Source organism: Saccostrea cucullata, unplaced genomic scaffold, assembly GCF_032062105.1.
Source record: "Saccostrea cucullata isolate Sc308-1 unplaced genomic scaffold, CSIRO_AGI_Scuc_v1 ctg1981, whole genome shotgun sequence".
In the NCBI taxonomy this organism is placed as follows: domain Eukaryota; kingdom Metazoa; phylum Mollusca; class Bivalvia; order Ostreida; family Ostreidae; genus Saccostrea; species Saccostrea cuccullata.
In genome coordinates this window covers 22,239-32,047 of record NW_026927624.1, presented here as the reverse complement: position 1 = coordinate 32,047, position 9,809 = coordinate 22,239, and positions in this window count along the sequence as shown.

Genomic DNA, 9,809 nt, shown 5'->3' with positions numbered 1-9,809 from the left:
AACGGGGGGCCCCTTGGGCCCTTGTGTCGGGGGCCCCCCAAAGGCACAAAAGTTTCCGGGGCCCCCTTTTTAGCCCCCGAAAATTTATCAGGGGGGGGCGCCCTCGGGGGGGGCCCCTTGGGGGTGGGGTCTTTTGGGGGGCTCCCCTAAGTGGCAAAATTCCTTTTTTGGGCCCAGGCCCCTTCTAGACCCTATTACAAAAGTACAGAAAATAGGGTTGGATTTGGGCCCTGGCCCCAGAAACGGGTAAATTGGGTCTTTTGAGCCCGAAATAAAAGGGGGGCCCTTCAACCCTGTTGGGCCCCCCTTTAGTGGCAAAATTCCAGTTTGGGCCCAGGCCCCCCCTAGACCCAAGGGGGGGGGGGGGGGGGGGGGGGGGGGGGGGGGGGGAAAAAAAAAAAAAAAAAAAAAAAAAAAAAAAAAAAAAAAAAAAAATTAAAAAATGAAACAGAAAATAGGGTTGTTTTGGGCCCCTCCCCAAAAACGGGTAAATTGGGTCTTTTGAGACCGGAAATAACAGGGGGTTTCAGTTTGTCCCCGGGCTCCCCAGGCACAATTCCTAGTTTGGCCCAGGCCCCTTTTTAAACCCCATATAATAATGTATCAAGAATGGGGTTGGTTTTGGGCCCTGGCCCCAGAAACGGGGTAAATTGGGTCCCTTTTAGACGAATTTGGGGTTTTGGGCCCTATTCCTGGGCCCCCCAAAGTGGCACAATTCCTATTTTTTGGCACCAGGCCCCTCCTAACCCTAATTAAAAATGAAACAAAAATAGGGTTAGATTTGGCCCCTGGCACCAAAAACGGTGTAATTGGGTAGTTTTTAACCAAAAATAAGGGGGGGCGCCTTCACCCCTTGACGGGCCCCCCTTAAGTACAAAATTTCCTATTTTGGCCCCAGGCGCCCTCTTTTAACCCTTAGTCATAATGTATCAGAGAATAGGGTTGGATTGGCGCCTGGCCCAAAGAACGGGGTAATTGGGTACTTTTGAGCCCGGAAATCAACAGGGGTTAGCCCTAGTGCCCCGGGTTTTCCCAAGGCAAAAACCCCTATTTGGGGGCCCCAGGGCCCTCTCAGCCCCCTAAAATTAATACTTTATCAGAAAAAGGGTTGGATTGGCCCCCCCAAAAACGGGTAAATTGGGTCCCTTTTGAGCGAAATCAACAGGGGGTTTTCAGCCCTATTTTGGCCCCCGGGGCCACAATTTATTTGGGGGACCCACCCTCTTAACCCTATAGTCAAAATGAAACAGAAATAGGGGTTGGTTTGTTCCCAAAATTTTAATTGGGTTTTTGGGGAAACAAAGGGGGCCTTCCCCCTTTAGTGTCCGGCTCCCTAAGTGGCAAAATTTCCTATTTTTCCCCAAACCGCCCTCTAACCCTATAAATATACATGTATCAGAAATAGGGTTATTGGCGCCTGGCCCCAGAAAGGTAATTTGGGTCCCTTTTGAGACGAAATCAACGGGGGGTTTTTTTTTGCCCTATGTCCGGGCTCCCTAAGTAAAATTCCCTGTTTTGCCCAAAACCCCTCCTAACCCCTTTATACAAAGACAGAAAATGGGGTTGTTTTGGCCTGGCCCAAAACGGGGAATTGGGAGCTTTTGAGCCCGGAATAAACAGGGCCCCCTAGTTTTCAAACTCCCAAGTAGCAAAATTTCCTAGTTTGGGCCAGGCGCCCCCCGACCCTATAAATCATGTATCAGAAATAGGGTTATTGGCCCTGGCCCCGAAAGGGAAAAAGGGGTTTTTTTAACGAAATCCAAAGGGGGTTTTCACCCCTTGCCCGGGGCCCCCCTAAGTACAATTCCTTTTTTGGCCCGGGCCCTCCTGACCCCTTTTTCAAAATGACAGAAAAAGGTTTTATTGGGCGCCCTCCCCCAGAAAAAATTGGGGCTTTTAGCCCGGAAATCAACAGGGGGTTTTACCCCTAGTGCCCGGCTCCCCAAGGCACAATTTTTATTTTGGGGGGCCCAGGCCCTCAACCCCAATAGTACATAATGTACAAAAATAGGGTTGGATTGGGCCCTCCCCCAAAAAACGGGTAAATTGGGCCCCTTTTTGGCCCGGAAATAAAGGGGGGGTTTTCAGCCCTTGTCGGGCTCCCCTAAGTGCACAATTTCCTATTTGGGGGGGGCCAGACTTCTAGACCCTATATTTTAATAATGTACAGGAAAGGGGGGGGCGCCCTCCCAAAAAACGGGAAAAATTTGGGGGCCCTTTTAGAGGGGTCAACGGGGGTGTTCACCTGTGTCCGGCTCCCTAATGCACAATTCCTTTTTGGGGGCCCAGGCCCCTCTAGACCCCAAAAACATAAGTACAGAAATGGGGTTTTATTGGCCCCCGGCCAAAACGGTAAAAAAGGGGTCTTTTGAGACCAGGGGTGCCCCACCCTATTTTTGGGAAGGCAAAATTTCCTAGTTTGGGCCCAGGCCCCTTTCCTGACCCCTATATTATAATTTTTAAAGAAATGGGGGTTATTGGGCCCTCCCCAGAAACGGTAAATTGGGCCCTTTTGAGCCCGAAATAAACAGGGGGTCAGCCTAGTGCCCGGGGCTCCCCAAAGGGGCAAATTCCCCATTTTGGGCCAGGCCCCCTCTCTAGACCCCAAACAACATGTTTCAGAGAAGGGTTGGGGATTGGGCCCGGGCGCCCAAAAACGGGAAAAATGGGCCTTTTTTGAACGAAATAAAGGGGGTGTTTTCAGCCCTATGCCCCGGTCCCTAAGGGCAAATTTCCAGTTTTGGCCCGGCCCCTCATAACCCCTAAAATTCATATAGAAACAGAAAATGGGGTTTGATTGGGGGCCCCCGGGACCAAAAAAGGTGTAATTGGGTAGCTTTTGAGACCGGAATAACGGGCCCCCGGGCTCCCCTAAGGGGCACAATTCCTTTTTCACCGGGCCCCTTTTCCTAGACCCCTATATAATATGTAACAGAAAATAGGGTTGATTGGCGCCCTGGCCCAAAAAAAGGTGTAATTGGGTAGCTTTTAACCGGTTCAAAGGGCCCCAGCCCATGTAAAGGGCTCCTAAGTAGCACAATTCCTAGTTTGGGCAAAACCCTTTGCCCCTATATACATACTTTATAGAGAAAGGGTTGGATTGCCCCCCTGCCCCAAAAACAAAAATTGGGTCCTTTTGAGACAAAAAATAACAGGGGTGTTTTAGTCGGTTTGGGTCCCCAAAGTGGCACAATTTATTTTTGGGCACCGGGTTTTCTAACCCCTATAGTCATAATGAAACAGAAAATGGGGGATTTCTGGCCCACTGCACCCTACAAAAATCTAATCGGTAGCTTTTGAGAGTGCTGGGAATCAACTGGGTGCCTCCAGCCCAGCCAACCATGACTCTCCCTTAAGTCCCTGTTGATTTCCGGTCTCAAAAGCTACCCAATTTACACCGTTTCTGGGCGCCAGGGCGCCAAATCCAACCCTATTCTCTGATACATGTATGTATTATAGGGGTCTAGAGAGGGCGCCTGGCGCCAAAACTAGGAATTGTGCCACTTAGGGGAGCCTGGTACACTAGAGCTTGAAGGCACCCCTGTTGATTTCCGGTCTCAAAAAGGGACCCAATTTACCCCGTTCTTGGCGCCAGGGCGCCAAATCCAACCCTATTCTCTGATACATGTATGTACTATAGGGGTCTAGAGAGGGCGCCTGCTGCCCAAACTAGGAATTGTGCTACTTAAGGGAGACCGTGACACTAGGGCTCGAAGGCGCCCCTGTTGATTTCCGGTCTCAAAAGCTACCCAATTTACACCGTTTCTGGGTGCCATGGCGCCAAATCCAACCCTATTTTCTGATACATGTATATATTATAGGGGTCTAGAGAGGGCGCCTGGTGCCCAAACTAGGAATTGTGCTACTTAGGGGAGCCCGGGACACTAGGGCTCGAAGGCGCCCCTGTTGATTTCCGGTCTCAAAAGCTACCCAATTTACACCGTTTCTGGGTGCCAGGGCGCCAAATCCAACCCTATTCTCTGATACATGTATGTATTATAGGGGTCTAGAGAGGGCGCCTGGCGCCCAAACTAGGAATTGTGCTACTTAGGGGAGCCTGGTACACTAGAGCTTGAAGGCACCCCTGTTGATTTCCGGTCTCAAAAGGGACCCAATTTACCCCGTTCTTGGCGCCAGGGCGCCAAATCCAACCCTATTCTCTGATACATGTATGTACTATAGGGGTCTAGAGAGGGCGCCTGCTGCCCAAACTAGGAATTGTGCTACTTAAGGGAGACCGTGACACTAGGGCTCGAAGGCGCCCCTGTTGATTTCCGGTCTCAAAAGCTACCCAATTTACACCGTTTCTGGGTGCCATGGCGCCAAATCCAACCCTATTTTCTGATACTTATATGTACTATAGGGGTCTACAGAGGGCGCCTGGTGCCCAAACTAGGAATTGTGCTACTAAGGGGAGCCCAGGACACTAGGGCTCGAAGGCGCCCCTGTTGATTTCCGGTCTCAAAAGCTACCCAATTTACACCGTTTCTGGGCGCCAGGGCGCCAAATCCAACCCTATTCTCTGACATGTATGTGCTATAGGGGTCTAGAGAGGGCGCCTGCTGCCCAAACTAGGAATTGTGCTACTTAAGGGAGACCGTGACACTAGGGCTCGAAGGCGCCCCTGTTGATTTCCGGTCTCAAAAGCTACCCAATTTACACCGTTTCTGGGTGCCATGGCGCCAAATCCAACCCTATTTTCTGATACATGTATATATTATAGTACTATAGGGGTCTAGGGGAGAGGGCGCCTGTTGATGCCAAAAGCAAATTTACTAGGAATTGTGCTCTGACTTAGGGGAGAGGGCGCCTGGCGCCCAAACTAGGAACTGTGCCACTTAGGGGAGCACGGGACACGAGGGCACCCCTGTTGATTTCCGGTCTCAAAAGGGACCCAATTTACCTTGTTTCTGGGCGCCAGGGCGCCAAATCCAACCCTATTCTCTGATACATGTATGTATTATAGGGGTCTAGAGAGGGCGCCTGGTGCCCAAACTAGGAACTGTGCTACTTAGGGGAGCCCGGACACTAGGGCTCGAAGGCGCCCCTGTTGATTTCCGGTCTCAAAAGCTACCCAATTTACACCGTTTCTGGGCGCCAGGGCGCCAAATCCAACCCTATTCTCTGATACATGTATGTATTATAGGGGTCTAGAGAGGGCGCCTGGCGCCAAAACTAGGAATTGTGCCACTTAGGTGAGCCTGGTGCACTAGAGCTTGAAGGCGCCCCTGTTGATTTCCGGTCTCATAAGGGATCCAATTTACCCCGTTCTTGGCGCCAGGGCGCCAAATCCAACCCTATTCTCTGATACATGTATGTACTATAGGGGTCTAGAGAGGGCGCCTGGTGCCCAAACTAGGAATTGTGCTACTTAAGGGAGACCGTGACACTAGGGCTCGAAGGCGCCCCTGTTGATTTCCGGTCTCAAAAGCTACCCAATTTACACCGTTTCTGGGTGCCAGGGCGCCAAATCCAACCCTATTCTCTGATACATGTATGTATTATAGGGGTCTAGAGAGGGCGCCTGGCGCCAAAACTAGGAATTGTGCCACTTAGGGGAGCCTGGTACACTAGAGCTTGAAGGCACCCCTGTTGATTTCCGGTCTCAAAAGGGACCCAATTTACCCTGTTCTTGGCGCCAGGGCGCCAAATCCAACCCTATTCTCTGATACATGTATGTACTATAGGGGTCTAGAGAGGGCGCCTGCTGCCCAAACTAGGAATTGTGCTACTTAAGGGAGACCGTGACACTAGGGCTCGAAGGCGCCCCTGTTGATTTCCGGTCTCAAAAGCTACCCAATTTACACCGTTTCTGGGTGCCATGGCGCCAAATCCAACCCTATTTTCTGATACATGTATATATTATAGGGGTCTAGAGAGGGCGCCTGCTGCCCAAACTAGGAATTGTGCTACTTAGGGGAGCCCGGGACACTAGGGCTCGAAGGCGCCCCTGTTGATTTCCGGTCTCAAAAGCTACCCAATTTACACCGTTTCTTGGCGCCAGGGCGCCAAATCCAACCCTATTCTCTGATACATGTATGTATTATAGGGGTCTAGAGAGGGCGCCTGGCGCCCAAACTAGGAATTGTGCCACTTAGGGGAGCCTGGTACACTAGAGCTTGAAGGCGCCCCTGTTGATTTCCGGTCTCAAAAGGGACCCAATTTACCCCGTTCTTGGCGCCAGGGCGCCAAATCCAACCCTATTCTCTGATACATGTATGTACTATAGGGGTCTAGAGAGGGCGCCTGCTGCCCAAACTAGGAATTGTGCTACTTAAGGGAGACCGTGACACAAGGGCTCGAAGGCGCCCCTGTTGATTTCCGGTCTCAAAAGCTACCCAATTTACACCGTTTCTGGGTGCCATGGCGCCAAATCCAACCCTATTTTCTGATACTTATATGTACTATAGGGGTCTACAGAGGGCGCCTGGCGCCCAAACTAGGAATTGTGCCACTTAGGGGAGCGCGGGACACTAGGGCTCGAAGGCACCCCTGTTGATTTCCGGTCTCAAAAGGGACCCAATTTACCTCGTTTCTGGGCGCCAGGGCGCCAAATCCAACCCTATTCTCTGATACATGTATGTATTATAGTGGTCTAGAGAGGGCGCCTGGCGCCAAAACTAGGAATTGTGCCACTTAGGGGAGCCTGGTACACTAGAGCTTGAAGGCGCCCCTGTTGATTTCCGGTCTCAAAAGCTACCCAATTTACACCGTTTCAGGGTGAGATGGCGCCAAATCCAACCCTATTTTCTGATACTTATATGTACTATAGGGGTCTACAGATGGCGCCTGGCGCCCAAACTAGGAATTGTGCTACTTAGGGGAGCCCGGGACACTAGGGCTCGAAGGCACCCCTGTTGATTTCCGTTCTCAAAAGGGACCCAATTTACCTCGTTTCTGGGCGCCAGGGCGCCAAATCCAACCCTATTCTCTGATACATGTATATATTATAGGGGTCTAGAGAGGGCGCCTGGTGCCCAAACTAGGAATTGTGCTACTTAGGGGAGCCCGGGACACTAGGGCTCGAAGGCGCCCCTGTTGATTTCCGGTCTCAAAAGCTACCCAATTTACACCGTTTCTGGGCGCCAGGGCACCAAATCCAACCCTATTCTCTGATACATGTATGTATTATAGGGGTCTAGAGAGGGCGCCTGGCGCCAAAACTAGGAATTGTGCCACTTAGGGGAGCCTGGTACACTAGAGCTTGAAGGCGCCCCTGTTGATTTCCGGTCTCAAAAGGGACCCAATTTACCCCGTTCTTGGCGCCAGGGCGCCAAATCCAACCCTATTCTCTGATACATGTATGTACTATAGGGGTCTAGAGAGGGCGCCTGCTGCCCAAACTAGGAATTGTGCTACTTAAGGGAGACCGTGACACTAGGGCTCGAAGGCGCCCCTGTTGATTTCCGGTCTCAAAAGCTACCCAATTTACACCGTTTCTGGGTGCCATGGCGCCAAATCCAACCCTATTTTCTGATACTTATATGTACTATAGGGATCTACAGAGGGCGCCTGGCGCCCAAACTAGGAATTGTGCCACTTAGGGGAGCGCGGGACACTAGGGCTCGAAGGCACCCCTGTTGATTTCCGTTCTCAAAAGGGACCCAAATTACCTCGTTTCTGGGCGCCAGGGCGCCAAATCCAACCCTATTCTCTGATACATGTATATATTATAGGGGTCTAGAGAGGGCGCCTGGTGCCCAAACTAAGAATTGTGCTACTTAGGGAAGCCCGGGACACTAGGGCTCGAAGGCGCCCCTGTTGATTTCCGGTCTCAAAAGCTACCCAATTTACACCGTTTCTGGGCGCCAGGGCGCCAAATCAAACCCTATTCTCTGATACATGTATGTATTATAGGGGTCTAGAGAGGGCGGCTGGCGAATGTTTATGTACATTGGGATTGTGATGGGAATTTTCGAAATATAGCAATCATTTTACATTTAGAATCAAAGCGAATTTTTAGTTCGATCTATTATTTCCATACTTTGTTATATATTCCATCATTTCATCATTGATTTCAAACATTTATATTTTAGCCCTAACTTAAAGTATATACGTTGCCTAATTTAACCAATCAGCTAACGCCTGGCCATTTATTGCTCTTCTCCGTCTTGTTCAACCAGGAAATAATGTGTTAATCCAGAAATTAGGTTCTCTATTTTCTGTAAACTTTAATCTGATAACTTCATTTTTTAACACCTTGTTTTAAGTTAATTAACAGTAGATGGTAAATAACTATTGTCCTTTTAAACAAACCTGTTTGTTCCATCTATGGTATTTTAAGAAGTTGGTCTATAAAAATAGGAGTTCCTCCGGAGATTTTAGACGTATCTTAATATAAAATCCAATGCAATTTTTTCCCCCTTTTAATTACAAGTAAAATTTAACATACAATATATCAATACCATCTACAATCCAACATTCAATTTCAGTTACGAAATATGATATACGTCCGTATCTTTTTTCCTTTTTTTCTCCCCCCTCCCCCCCCCCTTTTTTTTTTTTTTTGGTTAATGGGGGTTGTACACAACAACCACAAAAATGATTGACTTCAGATTAAAAAAAAAGTCTCCAGGTCTCGGAAAACTGACAAGTGAAAAAAGAAGGGGAAGGGTTAAATGAGCCTTTGATGCTTGATAGAGTCTACTATTTTTTTTTGCCGAAATAAGCAATAAATATACTCTCCGATGTACAAGTGTACATTTTGTAAGGTTTATTCTTAAACTGAAAATCTTTGTTTGACAGAGATACTTAATTCATAAATAAAAATTCATACATATTCACATGTTACAGATAAACTCATTTTTAAAAATATACATAAAACATTTCAGTCTTTAATTTTGATAGCACAGTTTTTGTTTTATTATTTTTTCAAACATATATTGAAAATAGTTTATATTTCATCAAGTAGCCATTATGAATGTCTTATATTACGAAAAAAAAAACCGACAACAGCTGGACAGATTTTACAAAGTTGAGCACATAGGAAAATGTTACTTGTACATTACAATATTTTATGAAATTTTAACCCTATAACAAAAGAAAAATATAGTTTACTATATAGTTATTAATAACTATAGTTTCCCAACGTTTTACCATTGTAAATTTAAGTTTCACAGTTTTCTCTACAGAAAATTGAAGTTTCAAAGTTTGAACTATAGAAGATCAAAGTATTAAAGTCTTAACAATAATTGTAAATAAAAGTATCAAAGTATAAATAAATCAATGTTATCATTATAGTAAACCAAAGTTTAATCGCAATAATTAATGTACGGAAGCGTATTACTGCCACTTGAAAAAGAAATATATTGTAAGTCATACGTACGAGATACTAATTCTTACGTACGAGATGTTAAGCAGGGGCGGATCCAGCAATTTTTGAAAGGGGGGGGAGTTCCAAGGTTATGCCCCTCTAAACCCCCCCCCCCTCGCAAATACATATTCTCAAGCAAAGATTCACAGACGTGTATGGAAAGGTCTAAGGTTGTGATAAATACTATCTTTGTTTTATGTCCTTTAAAAAAATGCGTACCCCCATTCCGAACAAAACAAAAACAAAAAACAAAACAAAAAAAAAAAATCAAAAACTACGGAAGCTTTAAAATTGAATGGATTCGTATCACTTCCGAAGATTATAAAGTATTTTCTTTAAAAATTTGAAAAACCTTTTCTAGGTGGGGTGCGGGGGGGGGGGGGGGGGGGTTAAAACAAAGAGTTACATGTTAGTTCGTTCAATTGATCAAGATCTGATAAAAACGGTACATATATAGCCAACACAGCCAAAGATCGCGGGAATCTAGTATCAAATT